This window comes from Pseudophryne corroboree, chromosome 11 (genome assembly GCF_028390025.1).
Source record: "Pseudophryne corroboree isolate aPseCor3 chromosome 11, aPseCor3.hap2, whole genome shotgun sequence".
Classification (NCBI taxonomy): Eukaryota; Metazoa; Chordata; class Amphibia; order Anura; family Myobatrachidae; genus Pseudophryne; species Pseudophryne corroboree.
The window spans coordinates 14,400,004-14,427,161 of record NC_086454.1 but is presented as its reverse complement, the minus strand read 5'-3'; the positions used below and the strand labels follow the sequence as shown (position 1 = coordinate 14,427,161).

The 27,158-nt window shown below is 48.1% G+C and overlaps 1 protein-coding gene across 2 annotated transcripts in view; it reads left to right on the top strand.

The window, feature by feature from the left end:
* Positions 1 to 475: 475 nt before the first annotated feature.
* RAG1 (recombination activating 1) overlaps positions 476 to 27,158 on the top strand; it is a 40,349-nt gene continuing 13,666 nt past the window's right edge. Inside the window, exon 1 of one of the 2 annotated variants that reach the window (XM_063946284.1) lies at positions 476 to 610. The gene's annotated coding sequence lies outside the window, so the exon portion shown is untranslated. Of the gene's footprint in view, positions 611 to 25,288; positions 25,354 to 27,158 lie in introns of those variants that run through there. The other variant, XM_063946285.1, reaches the window with a different exon arrangement.

The window sequence follows — 27,158 nt, the reverse complement described above, 5'->3', positions numbered from 1 at the left end:
GATCGCCGCGTTTTGGAATGGACTTTCAGAGAGAATCAAGGATGATTTAACTATCCGGGATGTGCCAATTAAACTGGATGAATTGATTTCTCTCTGTAACAAATTTGACCTACGTCACAGGGAGCGATGTTTAGAGAAATCCAGGGCAGAGCGATCCAGTCCACGTGATCAGGGCCGGATTAACAATGGGGCGGGTGGAGCTGCAGCTCCAGGCCCTCCCATCAAACTAGGCCCACAGCATCTGATTTGCTGCTGCAGCCAGGAATTATTTTTTCCTGCTACAGCAGCAGCATGCCAGTGACAGTCTGAAGCACTGCTCCCTCCTGCCCGCAGTGTAGACGTAAAAATAGTACAGATGGACCTCTATTGGTCCATTTCTCACCGAGCGCTCAACATATTAGTAGGAAGCCGCTTGGGCAGGGGATCCATTGATGCAGGAACTCAGCAGGGGGCGGGGCTACACGGGACCCAGGGGGCGGAGCTACACGGGACCCAGGCTGCCTGCTGCTAACATGGCTGCCGCTGTTGCTGCTGCTGTTGAGAGGGAGAGAAGCTGCTGCACATCCATGTCCGGCCCAGCCAGTGAGACAGTGACTGCACCGAAGACCGAGTGAGTAGAGGGGATTGTGAGTGAGTGTGAGCGTCTGCAGGGGGTAGAGTTTAATATAGAGCAAGGGTGAGAAAGTATGTGAGTGTGACACTGCATGGTGGCAGGGAGTGTTTGAGTGTGATAGAGCGCTGGCCGCTGGGGCAAGAAGAGTGTGAGTGTGATAAAGAGCGTGCTGCTGGGGGAGGGAGTGTATGAGTGTGATAGAGTGCTGGCCGCGGTAGGGGGCAGTGTGTGAGATAGTGGGCAGGGAGTGTGTCAGTGTAATAGAGCGCAGGCCGCAGGGGGGAGGGAGTGTGATTGAGAGTGGGCCACGGTGGGTGGGATTGTGTCAGTGTGATAGAGCGCAGGCCGTGGGGGGGGGGGGCGGGAGTGTGTCAGTGTGATTGAGAGCAGGCCGCGGTGGGAGGGAGTGTGTCAGTGTGATAGAGAGCGGGCCGCGGTGGGAGGGAGTGTGTCAGTGTGGCGCTCTGTGTGGGCAGTGGAGGCAGGGAGTGTGTGAGTGTGATAGAGCACGGGGGGAGGGAGTGTGTGAGTGTGATAGAGCTCAGGCAGTGTGTTAGTGTGATAGAGTGCAGGCAGCGGGGGGCACGTAGTGTATGAGTGTGATATAGTGCAGGCCACGGTAAGGGCGGAGTGTGTGAGTGTAATAGAGCACAGGCAGCAGGGTCAGGGAGTGTGTCAGTGTGAGAGAGCTGGCCGCGTGGGAGGGAGTGTGTCAGTGTGATAAAGCGCGGGCTGCGGGGGGGAGGGAGTGTGCCAGTGTGATAGAGAGCGGTCCGCGGTGGGAGGGAGTGTGTCAGTGTGACGCTCTGTGTGGGCAGTGGAGGCAGGGAGTGTGTCAGTGTGATGGAGAGCGGGCCATGGTGGGAGGGAGTGTGATAGAAAGCGGGCCGCGGTGGGAGGGAGTGTGTCAGTGTGACGCTCTGTGTGGGCAGTGGAGGCAGGGAGTGTGTCAGTGTGATGGAGTGCGGGCCGCGGTGGGAGGGAGTGTGATAGAAAGTGGGCCGCGGTGGGAGGGAGTGTGTCAGTGTGATAGATCACGAGGGGAGGGATTGTGTGAGTGTGATAGAGCACAGGGGGTGGGAGTGTGTGAGTGTGACAGAGCTCAGACAGTGTGTTAGTGTGATAGAGTGCAGGCAGCGGGGGGCAGGTAGTGTATGAGTGTGATAAAGTGCAGGCCACGTTAACGGCGGAGTGTGTGAGTGTAATAGAGCACAGGCAGCAGGGGCAGAGAGTGTGTCAGTGTGAGAGAGCGGGCCGCGTGGGAGGGAGTGTGTCAGTGTGATAGAGCGCGGGCCGCGCGGGGGAGGGAGTGTGTCAGTGTGATAGAGAGCGGTCCGAGGTGGGATGGAGTGTGTCAGTGTGACGCTCTGTGTGGGCAGTGGAGGCAGGGAGTGTGTCAGTGTGATAGGGCACGGGGGGAGGGAGTGTGTGAGTGTGATAGAGCTCAGGCAGTGTGTCAGTGTGATAGATTGCAGGCAGCGGGGGCAGGTAGTGTATGAGTGTGATATAGTGCAGGCTACGGTAAGGGCGGAGTGTGTGAGTGTAATAGAGCGCAGGCAGCAGGGGCAGGGAGTGTGTCAGTGTGATAGTGCACAGGCCGCGGTTGGAGGCAGTGTGTCAGTGTGATAGTGTAGGCTGCGGGGGGGGGGGGGGGGGGAGTGTGTCAGTGTGATAGAGGGCAGACAGCGGGGACAGGGAGTGCGTCAGTGTGATAGAGCACAGGCCGCGGTGGGAGTGAGTACGGGGCCAATGTGTTTTCCTATTGAGGCCATTAAGTCCCCCCTTCCCCCTCTCCTTTTGGGGTCTAGCGTGTTTTATTTCACCCTTTGAGACCAATGTTTTTGTTTGTATATTCCTGTTGGATGCCAATGTGTCTTGAGATTGACAACCAGCTCAGTGGTATAAATATGAAAGTCCGCTGTTTTCTCATAACTGGAGATTTCTCATGGTGTTAAAACGTGGTTATACCATTTGTGTTGTGTGGTATGGCTGACTGATGGTCTCCTGCCCGCAGGTCAGCATACTGATGCCGGGATCCCGGCAGCATACCGACTCCGGGATCCCGGTAGGGAGGGGCGAGTGCAGCAAGCCCCTTTACGGGCTCGCCGCGCTGCGGGCTCGGTGGTCGCCACGGGTTCTATTCCCACTCTATGGGTGTCGTGGACACCCACGAGTAGAAAAAGCACCTGTTGGTCGGCATGCCGACCATTGGGATAGTGAGGGGGGTGGGATTTTGGTGGAGGTCATGTGACCGTCGGTCTGCTGACCGCCAGTCACATGAATACCTCCCCCGTTTCTGACATTATAGGTAGCACCCCACTGATGAGACTGTGGGAGGAGTGCATATTGCTTTAAATAACTTTTCATACATATAGATGTATTTATTTAAGAGTGTATTTTACCCTGAAATTAGGATCGAGAACTCGATTTTATAAAACAAGTGGGTCTCGGGAGTTGCGCTCTACGTACAGGTAATCACTGCCTGGCTGTGACTGTGGCCAGCCTCTATCACCCCATGACGCACTGCAGCTTATCCTAAAATGCTGCTCTGCGCTACTGCTAATAGGTTTCTGCCACGTCTCCACCCCACCCCCCAGTAGCTGGCAGTAAGTCAGCAGCTGCAGAGGCGTCAGGTGTCATCTGTGCGAGAGTTCGGCACAGCCATAGCATCACCAGCGCAAGGAGTAGGAGAAAAGGCATCCACCTTAAGCCAATGGCAGCGGATGGCTGCCGGGATCTTACTACCCCACAGTACATGTAAGGGCTGGATATAGAAAATACTTGTGTATAGTAAATACTGTTTGTTTGGGGGGAAAAGGGAGCAAACAGAGTGTGCTGCCTGTCGTATTTTATATACTGTTTGTGGGCCCTTTTTTGTGTATTGCCAACCCCCCTCAATAAAAGCCAAAGCGCTTCCAAGTTGGACTCGGGTACGGCCGTGTGTGCATCTTTTGCTGCTGTAGCGTGTGCGACTTTATGCTAATATTGGTACAAGCCCTTCCCTGGTGTAAAGCCATGCGTGTAAATACGCAAGCTGTGACATGTCCACTTTCAGCTTCTTTAGACATTGTAATTCCTCTTGGTGCATCTTTCAAAACCTGCACCTGCCCCATGCTAGGTGCAGACCTCTATCAGACTACGGCCTCCAATATTAGCAATTAATCATCTGATTCTGCTACCACTTCAGTGACATTCCTATAACATCTCCATAAGAGGGTGAATCCCCCAGTCACTGCCCAGGAACCCCCAATACATTTTACCTTAGCTATGTATTAGAGATGAGCAATTTGGGTTTGTATCTCCTATCTATCTATCTATCTATCTATCTATCTATCTATCTAGGGCCCTCATAACGAGTTGTTCGCTCGCTAGCTGATTTTAGCAGCAATGCACACGCTAGGCCGCCGCCCTCTGGGAGTGTATCTTCACTTAGCAGAATTGCGAACGAAAGATTAGCAGTTCTGCTATTAAATATTTCTCTAACGTCCTAGTGGATGCTGGGGACTCCGTCAGGACCATGGGGAATAGCGGGCTCCGCAGGAGACAGGGCACATCTAAAAAAGCTTTTAGGTCACATGGTGCGTACTGGCTCCTCCCCCTATGACCCTCCTCCAAGCCTCAGTTAGGTTTTTGTGCCCGTCCGAGAGGGTGCAATCTAGGTGGCTCTCTTAAAGAGCTAGTTAGAAAAGTTTTTTTTAGGTTTCTAATCAGTGTCTCCTGCTGGCGACAGGAGCACTGCAACGAGGGACTTAGGGGAGAGACTTGCAACTCACCTGCCTGCAGGAGGATTGAAGTCTTAGGCTACTGGACACTGAGCTCCAGAGGGAGTCGGAACACAGGTCAGCCTGGGGTTCGTCCCGGAGCCGCGCCGCCGATCCCCCTTACAGACTCTGAAGAACGGCAGAACGGAGGTCCGGAAACAGGCGGCAGAAGACTTCAGTCTTCATAGAGGTAGCGCACAGCACTGCAGCTGTGCGCCATTGTTGCTACACGGCTCACGGATCTCGGTCACGGAGGGTGCAGGGCGCTGCTGGGGGCGCCCTGGGCAGCAATATAGAGTACCTCAGAGGCAAATAAATACATCACATATAGCCATTAAGGCTATATGTATGTATTTAACCCAGGCCAGTTTATTAGAAAAACCGGGAGAAAAGCCCGCCGGAAAAGGGGCGGAGCTTATTCTCCTCAGCACTCGGCGCCATTTTCCTGCACGGCTCCGCTGGTGAGGAAGGCTCCCACGACTCTCCCCTGCACTGCACTACAGAAACAGGGTAACAAAGAGAGGGGGGGCATAAATTGGCGATATAAATATATATTGAGAGCGCATATATAAAAACAACACCTTCTAGGGTTGTTATATACTGTATAGCGCTTTTGGTGTGTGCTGGCAAACTCTCCCTCTGTCTCCCCAAAGGGCTAGGAGGGTCCTGTCTTCAATAGAGCATTCACTGTGTGGCTGCTGTGTGTGTCGGTACGTGTGTGTCGACATGTATGAGGACGAAGTTGGTGTGGAGGCAGAGCAATTGCCGATGATGGTAATGTCACCCCCTAGGGAGTCGACACCGGAATGGATGGCTTTGGTTATGGAATTACGTGATAATGTCAGCACATTACAAAAGTCAGTTGACGAAATGAGACGCCCGGCAAACCAGTTAGTACCGGTTCAGGCATCTCAGACACCGTCAGGGGCTGTAAAACGTCCCTTACCTCAGTCAGTCGACACGGGTACCGACACAGATGAATCTAGTGTCGACGGTGAGGAAGTAAACGTATTTTCCAATAGGGCCACACGTTATATGATCACGGCAATGAAGGAGGCTTTGCAGCTCTCTGATACTACTGGTACCTCAAAAAGGGGTATTATGTGGGGGGTGAAAAAACTACCTGTATTTTTCCCAGAATCAGAGGAATTGAATGATGTGTGTGATGAAGCGTGGGTTACCCCCGATAGAAAAATGCTAATTTCAAAGAAGTTGTTGGCATTATACCCTTTCCCACCAGAGGTTAGGGCGCGCTGGGAATCACCCCCTAAGGTGGATAAGGCGCTCACACGTTTATCAAAGCAAGTGGCGTTGCCGTCTCCTGATACGGCCGCCCTCAAGGATCCAGCAGATAGGAGGCTGGAAACTACACTGAAGAGTATATACACACATACGGGTGTTATACTGCGACCGGCAATAGCCTCAGCCTGGATGTGCAGTGCTGGGGTAGTGTGGTTGGATTCTCTGACTGAAAATTTTGAGACCCTGGATAGGGACAGTATTTTATTGACTCTAGAGCAATTAAAGGATGCTTTTCTTTATATGCGAGATGCTCAGAGGGATGTTTGTACTCTAGCATCAAGAGTAAGCGCGATGTCCATATCTGCTAGAAGAAGTTTATGGACGCGACAGTGGTCAGGTGATGCGGATTCCAAGAGGCATATGGAAGTATTGCCATATAAAGGAGAGGAATTGTTTGGGGTCGGTCTTTCGGACCTGGTGACCACGGCAACTGCCGGCAAATCCACCTTTTTACCTCAGACCCCTTCACAACAGAAAAAGACACCGTCTTTTCAGCCGCAGTCCTTTCGCTCCTATAAAAAGCGACCAAAAGGACAGTCTTATCTGCCGAGAGGCAGAGGAAAGGGTAAGAAAGGGCAGCACGCAGCCCCTGCCCAGGAACAGAAGCCCGCCCCGGCTTCTACAAAGCCATCAGCATGACGCTGGGGCTTTACAAGCGGACCCAGGAACGGTGGTGGGTCGACTCAAGATTTTCAGCAATCAATGGGCTCACTCACAAGTGGACCCGTGGGTCCTGCAGATAATATCTCAGGGTTACATGCTGGAGTTCGAAAGGTTTCCCCCTCGCCGGTTCCTAAAGTCTGCTTTACCAACGTCTCCCTCAGAAAGGACGTCGGTTTTGGAAGCCATTCACAAGCTGTATTCTCAGCAGGTGATAGTCAAGGTACCCCTCCTACAACAGGGAAAGGGGTATTATTCCACACTATTTGTGGTACCGAAGCCGGACGGTTCGGTAAGACCTATTCTAAATCTGAAATCCTTGAACCTGTACATACAGAAATTCAAGTTCAAAATGGAGTCACTCAGAGCAGTGATAGCGAATCTGGAAGACGGGGACTTCATGGTGTCCCTGGACATAAAGGATGCTTATCTGCATGTCCCAATTTACCCCTCACACCAAGGGTATCTCAGGTTCGTGATACAAGACTGTCATTATCAGTTTCAAACGATGCCGTTTGGTTTGTCTACGGCCCCTCGGGTCTTTACCAAGGTAATGACCGAAATGATGGTTCTTCTACGAAGAAAAGGCGTATTAATTATCCCTTACTTGGACGATCTCCTGATGATAAGGGCAAAGTCCAGAGAACAGCTGGAAGTCGGTGTAGCACTAACCCAGGTAGTGCTCCAGCAACACGGGTGGATTCTGAATCTTCCAAAATCTCAATTGACCCCGACAACTCGTCTGCTGTTCCTGGGAATGATTCTGGACACGGTTCAGAAAAAGGTGTTTCTCCCGGAGGAAAAAGCAAGGGAGTTATCCGAACTTGTCAGGAACCTCCTAAAACCAGGAACGGTGTCAGTACATCAATGCACAAGAGTCCTGGGAAAGATGGTGGCTTCGTACGAAGCGATTCCATTCGGCAGATTCCATGCACGGACATTTCAGTGGGATCTGCTGGACAAATGGTCCGGATCGCATCTGCACATGCATCAGCGGATAGCACTGTCACCAAGAACAAGGTTGTCTCTCCTGTGGTGGCTGCAGACTGCCCAGCTATTAGTGGGCCGCAGATTCGGCATACAGGACTGGGTCCTGGTGACTACGGATGCCAGCCTACGAGGTTGGGGAGCAGTCACAAAGGGAAGAAATTTCCAGGGCGTGTGGTCAAGCCTGGAGACGTCTCTTCACATAAATATACTGGAGCTAAGAGCGATCTACAATGCTCTAAGTCTGGCAAAACCGCTGCTTCAGGGTCAGCCGGTGTTGATCCAGTCCGACAACATCACGGCAGTCGCCCACGTAAACCGACAAGGCGGCACGAGAAGCAGGAGTGCAATGGCAGAAGCGGCAAGGATTCTGCGCTGGGCGGAGAATCATGTCATAGCACTGTCAGCAGTGTTCATCCCGGGAGTGGACAACTGGGAAGCAGATTTCCTCAGCAGACACGACCTTCACCCGGGAGAGTGGGGACTTCATCCAGAAGTTTTCCACATGATTGTGAACCGTTGGGAAAAACCAAAGGTAGACATGATGGCGTCTCGCCTCAACAAAAAATTGGACAGGTATTGCGCCAGATCAAGAGACCCTCAGGCAATAGCTGTGGACGCTCTGGTAACACCGTGGGTGTACCAATCAGTGTATGTGTTCCCTCCTCTGCGTCTCATACCAAAGGTGCTGAGAATTATACGGAAAAGAGGAGTAAGAACGATACTGGTGGCTCCGGACTGGCCAAGGAGAACTTGGTATCCGGAACTTCAAGAGATGCTCACGGAGGATCCGTGGCCTCTACCTCTGAGAAGGGATCTGCTTCAGCAGGGACCTTGTATGTTCCAAGACTTACCGCGTCTGCGTTTGACGGCATGGCGGTTGAACGCCGGATTCTAAAAGAAAAGGGCATTCCAGAGGAAGTTATTCCTACCTTGATTAAGGCTAGGAAGGAAGTGACTGTACAACATTATCACCGCATTTGGCGAAAATATGTTGCGTGGTGTGAGGCCAAGAAGGCTCCAACGGAAGAATTTCAATTGGGTCGATTCTTACATTTCCTGCAAGCAGGATTGTCTATGGGCCTAAAATTGGGGTCTATTAAAGTTCAAATTTCGGCCTTATCAATTTTCTTCCAGAAGGAATTGGCGTCAGTGCCTGAAGTACAAACTTTTGTCAAAGGTGTACTACATATACAACCCCCAATAGTGCCTCCAGTGGCACCGTGGGATTTGAACGTGGTTCTAAATTTTCTCAAATCTCATTGGTTTGAGCCGTTAAAATCGGTAGAATTAAAATACCTTACATGGAAGGTAACCATGCTGTTGGCCCTGGCTTCTGCCAGGAGAGTTTCAGAGTTGGCAGCTTTGTCATACAAGAGCCCATATCTGATATTCCATTCGGACAGGGCAGAATTGAGGACGCGTCCTCAATTTCTCCCTAAGGTGGTTTCGGCATTTCACTTAAACCAGCCTATTGTGGTGCCTGCGGCTACTAGCGACTTGGAGGACTCCAAGTTACTGGACGTTGTCAGAGCATTAAAAATATATATTTCAAGGACAGCTGGAGTCAGAAAAACTGACTCGTTGTTTACATTGTATGCACCCAACAAGATGGGTGCTCCTGCGTCTAAACAGACGATTGCACGTTGGATCTGTAGCACAATCCAACTTGCACATTCTTTGGCAGGCGTGCCACAGCCTAAATCTGTAAAGGCCCACTCCACAAGGAAGGTGGGCTCATCTTGGGCGGCTGCCCGAGGAGTCTCGGCATTACAACTTTGCCGAGCAGCTACGTGGTCAGGGGAGAACACGTTTGTAAAATTTTACAAATTTGATACTCTGGCTACAGAGGACCTGGAGTTTTCTCATTCGGTGCTGCAGAGTCATCCGCACTCTCCCGCCCGTTTGGGAGCTTTGGTATAATCCCCATGGTCCTGACGGAGTCCCCAGCATCCACTAGGACGTTAGAGAAAATAAGAATTTACTTACCGATAATTCTATTTCTCATAGTCCGTAGTGGATGCTGGGCGCCCATCCCAAGTGCGGATTGTCTGCAATACTTGTACATAGTTATTGTTACAAAAATCGGGTTATTATTGTTGTGAGCCATCTTTTTAGAGGCTACTTCGTTTTGTTATCATACTGTTAACTGGGTTCAGATCACAAGTTGTATGGTGTGATTGGTGTGGCTGGTATGAGTCTTACCCGGGATTCAAGATCCTTCCTTATTGTGTACGCTCGTCCGGGCACAGTACCTAACTGAGGCTTGGAGGAGGGTCATAGGGGGAGGAGCCAGTACGCACCATGTGACCTAAAAGCTTTTTTAGATGTGCCCTGTCTCCTGCGGAGCCCGCTATTCCCCATGGTCCTGACGGAGTCCCCAGCATCCACTACGGACTATGAGAAATAGAATTATCGGTAAGTAAATTCTTATTTTCCCTGCAGTTTCTGAGTAACTCCAGACCTACTCCTAGATTGCTATCACTGCAGACTGTTTAGTTCCTGGTTTGACGTCACAAACACGCCCTGCGTTCGGCCAGCCACTCCCCCGTTTCCCCAGGCACGCCTGCGTTTTTTAGCACACTCGCGGAAAACGCTCAGTTACCTCCCAGAAACGCCCCTTTCCTGTCAATCACTCACCGATCAGCAGTGCGACTGAAAAACGTCGCTCGGCCCTGTGTAAAATTGCATAGTTTTGCGTGAAAGTACTTAGCGCATGCGCCCTGCGGCTCATACGCATGCACAGAAAAGCCGGATTTTAGCCTGATCGCTATGCTGCGAAAATCGGCAGCGAGCGATCAACTCCGAATGACCACCTATGTCTGTGTATGTATCTGTGTGTGTTATATACACACACATACTACTATATGCTGGGTCACCTAGGTCTTCCCCCTGTTCTGCCCTGTCCAGGCGACACTCTCTCTTCAACCCCACCCCCTCTATCCACCACTCCTGATATACCTTTTCAGTATAGCTATTATGAAAAAGGTAAAGTCTTTTTATTTTTTTTACATATAGAAAGATTTCACATTCATGACATCACTAAGCGACCTGTAACCCCTTTCGTTGAGAGATTTCATACTTACGTCATCACTAAGCACCATTATTCATATTATGGTCATGTTAACAAGAGATGTTTCCCTTTGTTCATTTGTAGATTCTGACATTACACTATTGATATAAGCGAAAAAGGGAGGGATGTTGAGGTTCTTCAATGTAGGCGCTAGTCACACATCCCCTGTGCAGACCACACCCTCACATCAACCACACCCCCCACGTTACTAGTCACACTCCCTCTGCGTTTTCGCATCCCCTGCGGCGGCTAAAATAGGCCTTTTATAAATTTCAGCTCCAGGCCCATGTGGATCTTAATCTGGCACTGCACGTGATCATCCTAGACCTCGACAAGATTCTTCATCACAGTCTCCAGTAATGACTGAAGAACCTATGCAGATTGGGCGCTCTCGCCTCACAGAGGAGGAACGACTTCGTCGTCGACAGGGTAACCTCTGCATGTACTGTGGGTCCTCCGAACATTTAGTTAAATTCTGCAAACTCCGACCGGGAAACTCTCGCCTCCTAGCTTATTCAAGAGAGGTTAAGCTAGGAGTTACTCTAGAATCACGTTCTGGGAAAGAGCCGACCTTGTCTATTCAATTAGAAGTTCCAAGTTCTACAGTGAAAGTTTCAGCTCTCCTAGATTCCGGGGCAGCCGAGAACTTCATCTCCTCAGCCTTTGTCATGCGGTCTAAAGTTCGAACCATGCCTCTGGAAGCAGCAGTTGCCGTTACAGCAGTGGATGGAAGTCGAATTCCAGATGGTATAATTACTCATCGAACCGTATGTCTCAAGATGAAAGTTGGTGAGCTCCATTCCGAATACCTCTCTTTCTACGTGATTCCCAAAGCCTCTCAAGATGTGATACTTGGTTTACCTTGGCTGCAGAAACATAATCCTCAACTCAATTGGCAAACCATGGAAGTCCTTTCATGGGGTAAATCTTGTACCAAGGACTGTGTAGCTGCAATTGTACCTCTTCGGTCAATTAGCCTTTCCGATCTACCTCCGGTGTATCAATCCCTTGCGGATGTTTCCAGTAAGCAAGCAGCAGACTCTCTACCTCCTCATAGTGAATGGGACTGCCCAGTCGTCCTGGTTCCGGGCAAGACCCCTCCTAGGGGACAAATTCATCCGCTATCCATCCCAGAGACGCGAGCTATCCGGGATTGGTCCACCCCTACAACTCTCAAGGGGATTCAGCGATTTCTTGGCTTTGCTAATTTCTATAGGAGATTCATTAAGAATTATTCTACGTTAGCTGCTCCTATCACAGCCCTAACTCGCAAGGGAGCAAATCCTACGAACTGGTCTTCTGAAGCAATCAAAGCCTTCTCTGATTTAAAGCAAGCCTTTGTGTCAGCCCCCATTCTTCGACAGCCTGAGTTGAATCGTCCCTTTCTATTAGAGGTGCATGCATCTACAGAAGCAGTAGGAGCTGTGTTGTCACAAGTCTTTGAAGATGAAAAGGTCCATCCCTGCGGATATTTCTCCCGTAAGTTCCTCCCGGCAGAACGTAATTATGCAATCGGTGACCAAGAGTTACTTGCCATCAAGTTGGCATTTGAGGAGTGGAGATACCTTCTAGAAGGAGCTCAACATCGCATTACAGTTTATACTGATCATAAGAATCTTCTATATCTGCAGTCAGCTCAGTGTTTGAATCCACGACAAGCTCGATGGGCGCTTTTCTTCTCACGATTTGATTTCAAACTCACCTATCGTCCAGGGTCTCAGAACAAAAAGGCAGATGCCCTTTCCCGGCCCTTTGCTTCTTCTGAATTAAATGATGCTACCACGAATCAAGCCATTGTGAATCCTACGTCCTTTTTAATGACTCGAACCTCTCCAGTTCCTCCGCCTGGCAAGACCTTTGTTGCCACAAGTCTCCGAAAACGGCTGCTTACCTGGGCTCACTCCTCTTCCTTCATGCGTCATCATGGTGTTCTAAAGACTCTCGAATTTATTCAACAGTCTTATTGGTGGCCACGTCTCAAAGCCGATGTCCAAGAGTTTATAGCAGCATGTCCTAAATGTGCCCAACATAAGAGTCCAAGAAGTTCTCCACCAGAGTTTCATCCTTTGCCAGCCCTAGAGGTTCCAGCAGCAGATCAAGAGCTTCAACGTCTATCTAGCATCTGGAGTTGTGTACGTAAGTCCTTGGTCAAAACTTCCACTCGTTATAAATCTTTTGCAGATAGAAAACGTAAAGCTGTACCGAATTACTAAGTGGGAGACCAAGTTTGGATTTCTACGCGCAATCTCAAGTTCAAAGTTCCTTCTAAGAAATTTGCTCTCAGGTTTATTGGTCCATTTCCCATTGTAAAGGTACTCAACCTTGTGTCATACAAAGTCAAATTGCCACCGTCTTTGAGAATTCCTAACGCCTTTCATACATCTTTACTGAAGCCTTTGATTCTCAATAAGTTCCGTACTACCCAGTCCAAATCTCCTAAAGTTCACTCTTTGCAGAATGAGGAATTTGAAGTTAAAGAGATTGTGGACTCACGTTCCCGATATGGTCGTTTACAGTTTCTGGTCGACTGGAAGGGTTACGGTCCGGAGGAGAGATCCTGGGTTTTCTCTGAAGATGTTCATGCTCCAAGACTGGTACAGAAATACTTCTCCAAAAATCCTGACAAGGTTCAAAGGTGTTCGGAGACCACCCGTAGAAGAGGGGGTACTGTCACGAACCGGTCTCTCACCTCTGCGGGTTCTGGGGTTCATCCATTGCCAATGCGGTTGCTTGCGGTGCTGTGCGCCCGTGTGGGGACACGGCGTGATCAATGGCACAGGTGATGCAGAGTCTGGGAACTGTGAGTGCGGGGACCAAATGGCCTAAGGCACTGCGGTGTGTCTGCTGTATAGGAGGTGGCCATGTTGGAGACCAAATAGCTAATACAGAGCACTTGTGAAAACACCTGTGGGCAGGTGTAAGCCAATCCCGTGCTTGTGCTGCCTTTAAGTAGGCTGGGATTATGTTACTCTGGGCCAGTGCTTTGTTGTATCAAAGCTGTGCTCTAGCTCTGAACTCTCTCCGTGCATTCCTGTGTGATTCCCGTGGTCCAGATATCGCCTCCGTTCCCAGAGGTCCGTTTGCAGCCTTCACTGCCAAAGATCTACCGGCTCTCCATTGTGCTATCAGTCAATTGCACACCTATTGGAAATACTTGGATTCCCAGTGTCCTGCATGAGGTTACCTTGTCAGTCTGCCTATCCTACAAAGTCTGCAGGATCTCATTTCTCTCAGCTGTTCGTTTGTTCAACTCTGCATTTAACCCATTCATCACCTTGTCTTCTACTACAGTTTCACAGTGATCTCCGGAACCCGCAAGTAACCCAATTCAGTACTTTTTGCTATGTTGTCTTTACAAGGATAATTCATCACAGTCTCTCAGTTAACTCTCAAAGCTCCATTGCTAATTCTTACAGTTATCTCTTCATGTCTGCATTATCCAGTTAATAACATTCTACAGTTCAGCATCAAAGTTTGTTTATATTTGCTATGTTGTCATAACAAGGATAATTCTTCACAGTCTCTCAGTTAACTCTCAAAACTCCATTGCAAATCCTTACAGTTATCTCTTCATGTCTGCATTATCCAGTTAATAACATTCTACAGTTCAGCATCAAAGTTTGTTTATATTTGCTATGTTGTCATAACAAGGATAATTCTTCACAGTCTCTCAGTTAACTCTCAAAACTCCATTGCAAATCCTTACAGTTATCTCTTCATGTCTGCATTATCCAGTTAATCACATTCTGCAGTTCTGCATCAAAGCTTGTTTATATTTGGACAATCCAACATTTATTCATCAGCTTGTTTTGCATATGTTTCCATGAACATTTCTTTTATTTATTTTTGAGTTTTCTCTTGCATATTATTCCTGCAATACTTCAGTATAATATGATGATTAACAACTTGTCAGTTAACCCTTTACTGAATTATTATTTTGAATAAATATATGAATCGGAACTTTCTTCGTCCTCCCTGCTTTCTTCATAGCCCAGCACCTACACCTGTGGTTGGTTCCGGGTTAACGGATTCACAAAAACACCCGGGCCTGACAATACTGTCATCAGGGAACACTGTCATCAGGGAACACTGTCATCAGGGAACACTGTCATCAGGGAACACTGTCATCAGGGAACACTGCCATCAGGGAATACTGCCATCAGGGAATGCTGCCATCAGGGAATGCTGTCATCAGGGAATGCTGTCATCAGGGAATGCTGTCATCAGGGAATACTGTCATCAGAGAATACTGCAATCAGGGAATACTGCCATCAAGAAATACTGCTATCAGTGAATACTGCCATTAGGGAATACTGTCATCATGGAATACTGCTATCAGGGAATACTGCCATCAGGGAATACTGTCATCAGGAAATACTGCCATCAGGGAATACTGCCATCAGGGAACACTGCCATCAGGGAACACTGCCATCAGGGAACACTGCCATCAGGGAACACTGCCATCAGGGAACACTGCCATCAGGGAACACTGCCATCAGGGAACACTGCCATCAGGGAACACTGTCATCAGGGAATACTGCCATCAGGAAATACTGCCATCAGGGAATACTGCCATCAGGGAATATTGCCTTCAAGTAATACTGTCATCAGGGAATACTGCCATCAGGGAATACTGCCATCAGGGAATACTGCCATTAGGGAAGACTGCCATCAAGGAATACTGTCATCAGTAAATACTGCCATTAGGGAATACTGTCATCTGGGAATACTGCCATCAGGGAATTCTGTCATCAGAAAATATTGCCATCAGGGAATACTGCCATCAGGGAATACTGCCATCAGGGAATATTGCCATCAAGTAATACTGTCATCAGGGAATACTGCCCAGGGAATACTGCCATCAAGTAATACTGCCATCAGGGAATACTGCCATCAGGGAATACTGCCATCAGGGAATACTGTCATCAGGGAATATTTCCAAGAAGAGGTCTAGTTGGTCATCAGTAAGATTTAGGCAAATGGTACGTGTCAAAGTAACATACATGAATGACAGGAATGCAACCTACAAAGAGAAAGGAGGGGCACTCTTACATATAATTAAAAATTATTGAAATAAAATGTTTATTAGTATATTGACTCTTGGGAGCACCAGCAAACGTACGGCATTACCCGTAGTACTGCCATCAGGGAATACTCAGGGAACACTGCCATCAGGGAATACAGCAATCAGGGAATACTGTCATCAGGTAATACCGCCATCACGGAATTCTCAGGGAATACTGCCATCATTGAATACTGTCATCAGGAAACACTGTTATCAGGGAATACTGCCATCAGGAAATACTACCATCAGGAAATACTGTCATCAGGGAATGCTGTCATCAGGGAATGCTGTCATTAGGGAATACTGTCATCAGAGAAAACTGCAATCAGGGAATACTGCCATCAGGAAATACTGCCATCAGTGAATACTGCCATTAGGGAATACTGTCATCAGGAAATACTGCCATCAGGGAATACTGCCATCAGGGAAGACTGCCATCAGGGAATACTGCCATTAGGGAATACTCTCATCAGGGAATACTGCCATCAGGGAATTTTGCCATCAGGAAATATTGCCATCAAGTAATACTGCCATCAGGGAATACTGCCATCAGGGAATACTGCCATCAGGGAATACTGCCATCAGGGAATACTGCCATCAGGAAATACTGCCATCAGGAAATACTGCCATCAGGGAATACTGCCATCAGGGAATACTGCCATCAGGGAATACTGCCATCAGGGAATACTGCCATCAGGAAATACTGCCATCAGGGAATATTGCCATCAGGTAATACTGCCATCAGGGAATACTGCCATCAGGTAATACTGCCATCAGGGAATACTGCCATCAGGTAATACTGCCATCAGGGAATACTGCCATCAGGGAATACTGTCATCAGAGAATATTGCCATGAAGGGGTGTAGTTGGTCATCAGTAAGGTTTAGGCAAATGGTACATGTTAAAGTAACATACATGAAAGACAGGAAATCAACCTACAAAGAGAAAGGAGGGGCACTCTTATATATAATTAAAAATGATTGAAATAACATGTTTATTAGTATATTGACTCTTGGGAGCACCAGCAAACGTACGGCTTTACCCGTAGTACTGCCATCAGGGAATACTCAGGGAACACTGCCATCAGGGAATACTGCCATCAAGCAATACAGCAATCAGGGAATACTGTCATCAGGTAATACCGCCATCACGGAATTCTCAGGGAATACTGCCATCATTGAATACTGTCATCAGGAAACACTGTCATCAGGGAATACTGCCATCAGGAAATACTGCCATCAGGAAATACTGTCATCAGGGAATGCTGTCATTAGGGAATACTGTCATCAGAGAAAACTGCAATCAGGGAATACTGTCATCAGGAAATACTGCCATCAGGGAATACTGCCATCAGGGAATACTGCCATTAGGGAATACTGTCATCAGGGAATACTGCCATCAGGGAATACTGCCATCAGGGAATATTGCCATCAGGGAATACTGCCATCAGGGAATACTGCCATCAGGAAATACTGCCATCAGGGAATACTGCCATCAGGGAATACTGTCATCAGGGAATGCTGTCATTAGGGAATACTGTCATCAGAGAAAACTGCAATCAGGGAATATTGCCATCAGGGAATACTGCCATCAGGAAATACTGCCATCAGGGAATACTGCCATCAGGAAATACTGCCATCAGGGAATACTGCCATCAGGAAATACTGCCATCAGGAAATACTGTCATCAGGGAATGCTGTCATTAGGGAATACTGTCATCAGAGAAAACTGCAATCAGGGAATATTGCCATCAGGTAATACTGCCATCAGGGATTACTGTCATCAGGGAATACTGCCATCGGGAAATACTGCCATCAGGGAATACTGCCATCAGGGAATACTGCCATCAGGGAATATTGCCATCAGGTAATACTGCCATCAGGGAATACTGCCATCAGGAAATACTGCCATCAGGGAATACTGTCATCAGGGAATATTGCCATGAAGGGGTGTAGTTGGTCATCAGTAAGATTTAGGCAAATGGTACATGTTAAAGTAACATACATGAATGACAGGAAATCAACCTACAAAGAGAAAGGAGGGGCACTCTTATATATAATTAAAAATGATTGAAATAACATGTTTATTAGTATATTGACTCTTGGGAGCACCAGCAACGTACGGCATTACCCGTAGTATAGGGGCCGATTGATCTATGTTGGTTGTATAAAAATCACATATTAGGATATACAGTGTTATCCTATTCCACAGGTTCTGTGCAGAATCTAACCCTCTCTTTCAATGAATTACAGGACCCAATGTTTCCGATCAGAACATTGTCTAGAGCATCACACTGCCTCCTCCGGCTTGCCTTCTTCCCTTAGTGCATCCTGGTGGCATCTCTTCCCCAGGTAAATGACCCACGCACATCTGGTCATCCACATGATGTAAAAGAAAATGGGATTCATCGGACCAGGCCACCTCTTCTTGTTGTAATGTATGTACACACCAGTGGAGACTTATTTGACGTACAAGTCCAGTGTGGCTTAACCAGGCAGTGTGGTTTATTGTGCAAGTGGTAGTACAGCTGTACTCACTGTTACACTCACTGTGACACTGGTAGAAGATGAGCATGTAGTGGAGCTTGTAGCAGAATGGAGTCCAAGCAGATCACCAGCCAGTGACTGTATCTGGGAGGGGGTAGCGGTGTTGGAACAGCGACATTGCAGGTAATGGGGTCGTGGGTGTCAGGAGCTAAGTGTCACTCATACACAGTAACAAGTTGGTGCCGCACATGTGCAGTAATAGTACAGGTGGCCATCTTGGTTTGGTGAATGAAGCATCAAACTTTCATTGCTCCATGGTCCAGTTCTATTTTTCACGTGACCATTGTAGGTGCTTTTTGGTTATGGAGAGGGGTCAGCATGGGCACTCTGACCGGTTTGCGGCTACAAAGGCCATACGCAGCTGTCAATCAGAGATAGCATTAACTGTTTCAGCAATTTGTGCTTCAGTATCTCTGCTGTGTGATAGGAGGACCAGATGGGGCAGACTTCAGAGAGCCTTGGGTACCCATGACATGGTCGCTTGTTCCGAGGTTGTCCTTCCTTGGACCACTTTTGGCAGGTGCTAACTAGAGATGAGCGCCTGAAATTTTTCGGGTTTTGTGTTTTGGTTTTGGGTTCGGTTCCGCGGCCGTGTTTTGGGTTCGACCGCGTTTTGGCAAAACCTCACCGAATTTTTTTTGTCGGATTCGGGTGTGTTTTGGATTCGGGTGGTTTTTTCAAAAAACCCTAAAAAACATCTTAAAACATTGAATTTGGGGGTCATTTTGATCCCATAGTATTATTAACCTCAATAACCATAATTAACACTCATTTTCAGTCTATTCTGAACACCTTACACCTCACAATATTATTTTTAGTCCTAAAATTTGCACCGAGGTCGCTGGATGACTAAGCTCAGCGACCCTAGTGGCCGACACAAACACCGGGCCCATCTAGGAGTGGCACTGCAGTGTCACGCAGGATGTCCCTTCCAAAAAGCCCTCCCCAAACAGCACATGACGCAAAGAAAAAAAGAGGCGCAATGAGGTAGCTGACTGTGTGAGAAAGATAAGCGACCCTAGTGGCCGACACAAACACCGGGCCCATCTAGGAGTGGCACTGCAGTGTCACGCAGGATGTCCCTTCCAAAAAACCCTCCCCAAACAGCACATGACGCAAAGAAAAAAAGAGGCGCAATGAGGTAGCTGTGTGAGTAAGATTAGCGACCCTAGTGGCCGACACAAACACCGGGCCCATCTAGGAGTGGCACTGCAGTGTCACGCAGGATGTCCCTTCCAAAAAACCCTCCCCAAACAGCACATGACGCAAAGAAAAAAAGAGGCGCAATGAGGTAGCTGACTGTGTGAGAAAGATAAGCGACCCTAGTGGCCGACACAAACACCGGGCCCATCTAGGAGTGGCACTGCAGTGTCACGCAGGATGTCCCTTCCAAAAAACCCTCCCCAAACAGCACATGACGCAAAGAAAAAAAGAGGCGCAATGAGGTAGCTGTGTGAGTAAGATTAGCGACCCTAGTGGCCGACACAAACACCTGGCCCATCTAGGAGTGGCACTGCAGTGTCACGCAGGATGTCCCTTCCAAAAAACCCTCCCCAAACAGCACATGACGCAAAGAAAAAAAGAGGCGCAATGAGGTAGCTGACTGTGTGAGAAAGATAAGCGACCCTAGTGGCCGACACAAACACCGGGCCCATCTAGGAGTGGCACTGCAGTGTCACGCAGGATGTCCCTTCCAAAAAACCCTCCCCAAACAGCACATGACGCAAAGAAAAAAAGAGGCGCAATGAGGTAGCTGACTGTGTGAGAAAGATAAGCGACCCTAGTGGCCGACACAAACACCGGGCCCATCTAGGAGTGGCACTGCAGTGTCACGCAGGATGTCCCTTCCAAAAAACCCTCCCCAAACAGCACATGACGCAAAGAAAAATAAAAGAAAAAAGAGGTGCAAGATGGAATTGTCCTTGGGCCCTTCCCACCCACCCTTATGTTGTATAAACAAAACAGGACATGCACACTTTAACCAACCCATCATTTCAGTGACAGGGTCTGCCACACGACTGTGACTGAAATGACGGGTTGGTTTGGACCCCCACCAAAAAAGAAGCAATTAATCTCTCCTTGCACAAACTGGCTCTACAGAGGCAAGATGTCCACCTCATCATCATCCTCCGATATATCACCGTGTACATCCCCCTCCTCACAGATTATCAATTCGTCCCCACTGGAATCCACCATGTCAGCTCCCTGTGTACTTTGTGGAGGCAATTGCTGCTGGTCAATGTCTCCGCGGAGGAATTGATTATAATTCATTTTAATGAACATCATCTTCTCCACATTTTCTGGATGTAACCTCGTACGCCGATTGCTGACAAGGTGAGCGGCGGCACTAAACACTCTTTCGGAGTACACACTTGTGGGAGGGCAACTTAGGTAGAATAAAGCCAGTTTGTGCAAGGGCCTCCAAATTGCCTCTTTTTCCTGCCAGTATAAGTACGGACTGTGTGACGTGCCTACTTGGATGCGGTCACTCATATAATCCTCCACCATTCTATCAATGGTGAGAGAATCATATGCAGTGACAGTAGACGACATGTCCGTAATGGTTGTCAGGTCCTTCAGTCCGGACCAGATGTCAGCATCAGCAGTCGCTCCAGACTGCCCTGCATCACCGCCAGCGGGTGGGCTCGGAATTCGGATTTGGGATTTCGAAGAATGCACAGTTCTTTGCTGTGCTGCTTTTGCCAGCTTGAGTCTTTTCATTTTTCTAGCGAGAGGCTGAGTGCTTCCATCCTCATGTGAAGCTGAACCACTAGCCATGAACATAGGCCAGGGCCTCAGCCGTTCCTTGCCACTCCGTGTGGTAAATGGCATATTGGCAAGTTTACGCTTCTCCTCCGACAATTTTATTTTAGGTTTTGGAGTCCTTTTTTTTCTGATATTTGGTGTTTTGGATTTGACATGCTCTGTACTATGACATTGGGCATCGGCCTTGGCAGACGACGTTGCTGGCATTTCATCGTCTCGGCCATGACTAGTGGCAGCAGCTTCAGCACGAGGTGGAAGTGGATCTTGATCTTTCCCTAATTTTGGAACCTCAACTTTTTTGTTCTCCATATTTTATAGGCAGAACTAAAAGGCACCTCAGGTAAACAATGGAGATGGATGGATTGGATACTAGTATACAATTATGGACGGACTGCCACGGTTAGGTGGTATAAAAAAACCACGGTTAGGTGGTATATAATACAATTATGGATGGACGGACTGCCTGCCGAGTTCCGACACAGAGGTAGCCACAGCCGTGAACTACCGCACTGTACACTGGTTGATAAAGAGATAGTAGTATACTCGTAACAACTAGTATGACACTATGACGACGGTATAAAGAATGAAAAAAAAACCACGGTTAGGTGGTATATATTATAATAATAATACAATTATGGATGGACGGACTGCCTGCCGACTGCCGACACAGAGGTAGCCACAGCCGTGAACTACCGCACTGTACACTGGTTGATAAAGAGATAGTAGTATACTCGTAACAACTAGTATGACACTATGACGACGGTATAAAGAATGAAAAAAAAACCACGGTTAGGTGGTATATATTATAATAATAATAATACAATTATGGATGGACGGACTGCCTGCCGACTGCCGACACAGAGGTAGCCACAGCCGTGAACTACCGCACTGTACACTGGTTGATAAAGAGATAGTAGTATACTCGTAACAACTAGTATGACACTATGACGACGGTATAAAGAATGAAAAAAAAAACCACGGTTAGGTGGTATATATTATAATAATAATACAATTATGGATGGACGGACTGCCTGCCGACTGCCGACACAGAGGTAGCCACAGCCGTGAACTACCGCACTGTACACTGGTTGATAAAGAGATAGTAGTATACTCGTAACAACTAGTATGACACTATGACGACGGTATAAAGAATGAAAAAAAAACCACGCTTAGGTGGTATATATTATAATAATAATACAATTATGGATGGACGGACTGCCTGCCGACTGCCGACACAGAGGTAGCCACAGCCGTGAACTACCGCACTGTACACTGGTTGATAAAGAGATAGTAGTATACTCGTAACAACTAGTATGACACTATGACGACGGTATAAAGAATGAAAAAAAAACCACGGTTAGGTGGTATATATTATAATAATAATACAATTATGGATGGACGGACTGCCTGCCGACTGCCGACACAGAGGTAGCCACAGCCGTGAACTACCGCACTGTACACTGGTTGATAAAGAGATAGTAGTATACTCGTAACAACTAGTATGACACTATGACGACGGTATAAAGAAAGAAAAAAAAATACCACAGTTAGGTGGTATATATTATAATAATAATACAATTATGGATGGACGGACTGCCTGCCGACTGCCGACACAGAGGTAGCCACAGCCGTGAACTACCGCACTGTACACTGGTTGATAAAGAGATAGTAGTATACTCGTAACAACTAGTATGACACTATGACGGTATAAAGAATGAAAAAAAAACCACGGTTAGGTGGTATATATTATAATAATAATAATACAATTATGGATGGACGGACTGCCTGCCGACTGCCGACACAGAGGTAGCCACAGCCGTGAACTACCGCACTGTACACTGGTTGATAAAGAGATAGTAGTATACTCGTAACAACTAGTATGACACTATGACGACGGTATAAAGAAAGAAAAAAAAATACCACGGTTAGGTGGTATATATTGTAATACAATTATGGATGGACGGACTGCCTGCCGAGTTCCGACTGCCGACACAGAGGTAGCCACAGCCGTGAACTACCGCACTGTACTGTGTCTGCTGCTAATATAGACTGGTTGATAAAGAGATAGTATACAATACATACAACAATATACTACTATACTGGTGGTCAGGCACTGGTCACCACTAGTCACACTGGCAGTGGCACTCCTGCAGCAAAAGTGTGCACTGTTTAATTTTAAATTAATATAATATTATGTACTCCTGGGGGCTCCTGCTATAACAACCTGCAGTGCTCCCCAGTCTCCCCCACAATTATTATAAGCTTTGCCTTTTATACATTGATGTGCAGCACACTGGGCTGAGCTGAGTGCACACAGACTGAGTCACACTGTGTGACTGGCTGCTGCTGTGTATCGTTTTTTTTCAGGCAGAGAACGGATATAGCAGAGAACGGATATATTATATTAATTAAAATAAATAAAAGTTAACTAACAACAACTGCACTGGTCACTGTGGTAAACTCTGTCTGACTCTGCACAATCTCTCTCTCTCTTCTAATCTAATTTCTAATGGAGAGGACGCCAGCCACGTCCTCTCCCTATCAATCTCAATGCACGTGTGAAAATGGCGGCGACGCGCGGCTCCTTATATAGAATCCGAGTCTCGCGAGAATCCGACAGCGTCATGATGACGTTCGGGCGCGCTCGGGTTAACCGAGCAAGGCGGGAGGATCCGAGTCTGCTCGGACCCGTGAAAAAAACATGAAGTTCGTGCGGGTTCGGTTTCAGAGAAACCGAACCCGCTCATCTCTAGTGCTAACCACTGCTTCCCCGGAACACCCCCAAGACCGGCTGTCATGGAGATGATTTACTACCAGTTATTTATATAGCGCACACATATTCCGCAGCGCTTTATAGAGAATACAGCGAAGGTTAATTTTTGTTGGGAGCCAATTTACCTACCAGAATATATTTAGCGTGTGGGAGGAAACAGGAGCACCCGTAGGAAACCCACGCAAGTATGGGGAGAATATACAAACTCCACACAGTTAGGCCATGGTGGGGATTGAACCTACGACCCCAGTGTTGTGAGGCAGTAATGCTAACCATTACACCGTCCGTGCTGCCCCCAGGAGATGCTCTGACCCAGCTGTCTAGCCTTCACAATTTGGCCCATTGTCAAAGTCAGTCAGATGCTTTTCTACTTCCACATATCAACTTCAAGAGCTGAGGGCCTAATTCAGATTAGTAAACCTACAAATACAATGGTATGGGGTCTGCGCATGTACAGACAGGGTCTTGTAATATCGCACGCAGTCCCCATTCAGCCGCAGGATGACTGACACGCGGCAGTGTTTGGGGGGTGGAGCAGGGGCGACCCAGTTTTGAAGGCGTGTCCGTATACGACGTCTGACTGGTGCCTAAAAACATTGCGATGGTGACTGATGGTGATCCGAGGCTACATCCGCAGTCGCAGCACTCGGATCTCGCAAATACACGCAGGAGGCGTCTATCCTCGGCTCTGGGTATGCGCAGGGCGTATTCACACAAAACGCACTATGCTGATGAGCATGTTACTCGCGCTGCACAAGCAACTTAGGGGGTCATTCCGAGTTGATCGCTCGCTAGCAGTTTTTAGCAGCCGTGCAAACGCTATGCCGCCGCCCACTGGGAGTGTATTTTAGCTTAGCAGATGTGCGAACGAAAGGATCGCAGAGCGGCTACAAAATAATTGTGTGCAGTTTCAGAGTAACTTTAGACCTACACAGCGCTTGCGATCACTTCAGACTGTTCAGTTCCTGTTTTGACGTCACGAACACGCCCTGCGTTCGCCCAGCCACACCTGCGTTTTTTCCTGGCACGCCTGCGTTTTCCGAACACTCCCTGAAAACGGTCAGTTGCCACCCAGAAACGCCCTCTCCCTGTCAATCACTCTGCGGCCAGCAGTGCGACTGAAAAGCTTCGCTAGACCGTGTGTGAAACTACATTGTTCGTTGTAATAGTACGACGTGCGTGCGCATTGCGCCGCATACGCATGCGCAGTAGTGCCAATTTTTTGCCTGAACGCTGCGCTGCGAACGAAAGCAGCTAGCGATCAACTCGGAATGACCCCCTTAATCCATCAACTAAGCAAACTTCTCGTGTCCCTTTAAACCACACTCACCGGTAGCGGCCGGGCGCTCATTTGCTGCTGACATTATGACATTAAGCACTATTCCTGTGTAGAAGTTTTCCCTTGTTTGTGTGACGAGTCAGGGCCCGCTGACAGTACGTTTGACCCACAAAAACAAAAAACACGCTGTTGTGCTTTGAAGTGGCACAGAATAACACAGCTGTGCCTCTCTCCAGCCACAGCAGAAGCCACGCTCTGTAACGCTCTGCGGCTGCACCACAGTGATCCTGCAAAACAGGGGATCCCAGGTGCACCCAGGAGGGCAGGGCCTGGCTACAGCTGGCAAAGGGGGTCAGCTGGCCTCCTCTCCTATTGGCTGCCGGGCCCAGAGCAAGTGACAAGAGCACTGGCATAACTGATATAGAGAGATGCCCGGCTTTCCATGCCAGGCAGAGAAATCTGACGCTCATTATCACAGCTGGGAGTCTGGGTGACACTTGTGTGTGAGCGGGGACAGGCTGGCAGCAGGTAGAGTATCTCCAGATATCTGGGCATCAGTCATCTCTGTGTGTGCAGGGTGTTCCAGCAGCTTTATTCTCCTGAGCCAGGGCATATAATCTCCATGTGTCCTGTGAGACCCATTACCCGTTCCCTAGCCTCTCACAGGGCCTGCGCCATATGTTCAGTCCTGTCCAGGGGTAATCTGCTGTCACATGGGAGAATGTGATTCTGGTGACATGTCCGGCTGGGCCCCCCTGCCACAGGGTGCTATGTGGGCATAGCGGTATCGGTCACATGTGGCCGGCACTTCATGTATTTCATCATTTATTTATTAGCAGTTTCTTATATAGGGGGTCATTCCGAGTTGATCGTAGCTGTGCTAAATTTAGCACAGCTACGATCATTCACACTGACATGCGGGGGGACGCCCAGCACAGGGCTATTCCGCCCCACATGTCAGTCCGCCCCCCCCTCCCCCGCACAAATACAAACGCATCGCACAGTGGCGATGCCTTTGTATCTGAGGAGCAACACCCAGCCAGCGCAGCTCCTGGGGCTGGCTGGGAGTTATTTGTCGTTGCCGCTGGCTGCAGCGGCTGCGTGACACGTCACACAGCCACCGCGGCCCCCCCCCCCAACGGTCCGGCCACGCCTGCGTTGGCCGGACCGCTCCCCCTAAATGGCGGCTTACCGCCACTGTTCAGCCCCCTCCCGCCCAGCGACCGCCTCTGTCTCAGAGGCGATCGCTAGGTAACGAAAGCTGCCATGCGCCGGCGCATGCGCAGTTCCGACCCGATCGCTGCGACAAACTGCAGCGAGCGATCGGGTCGGAATGACCCCCATAGCGCAGCATATTCTGGTGCAGTGATAAAGATTTACTGCAGGGTGTTTTTTTAAAGGATTAAGATTCTCATTAATTAACTGATTATTATAATAATAGTTATTATTATTTATTTATTTATTTTTTATATTTCGATGTTTTGTTTCATGCTGCAATATCTTGGCTTCACTTTTCAGGATTTCTGTTACTTTGTTATTATTTTTTTTGTATGTGTTTTTTTCTTCTACCAACACTGTAATTGTGAACTGCTTTAGTAAATCCAAACGTTACAGATTGATCCAATTATATATAGAATTTCGAGTTGTGCGCAGACCGCTGTGTTTTGGTTCTACTGTAAATCATGTTTTGGTTTTGCAAAACCTCTCTCCAGTGTTTTGGGTTTGGTTTTTTAGATCTGGGTCTCCTTAAAATAAATATTAAAATTGGTAACAATACATACAAAATAGCTAAAACCATGTAACGTGGGCCTGATTTTGTTCCTATAGTATTATTAACATCAATAACATTTATTTCCAGTTATTTCGTCAATTTTGGCCTCTTCATCGTACACTCCTGTCCTGAGTGACATGGCATGTGAGGTCATGAGGCAGGCACTTACCAGGGACTTACTGTACATGTAATCCAAAGCCCAATATTCGGTCTGTAAATCAGAGTTCCGAATTTAACGGAAGACCCGGCTAGGGACTCGGTGCACGGGGATCACCGAATGTGATCTGTGCCTGAACCCAAATCCCCAAAGTTTAGGTGGTGTTGGGATTTCAACAAACTATGCCTTTGAGAGTGATAAAGTGGCGAGAGATAAACGATCAACCAATCAGCGCCTAACTGTCATTTTTCAAACACAGACTGTAACATGGCACTTAGGAGCTGATTGGCTGGCACTTTATCTCCCTCTACTTTATCTCTCGCCATGGCTTGGTACATCTCCCCCAGAATCGCACAGTTTAGTCGTAAATTTCCAGGTCTCATGACATCTGAACTAGTAGCTAGA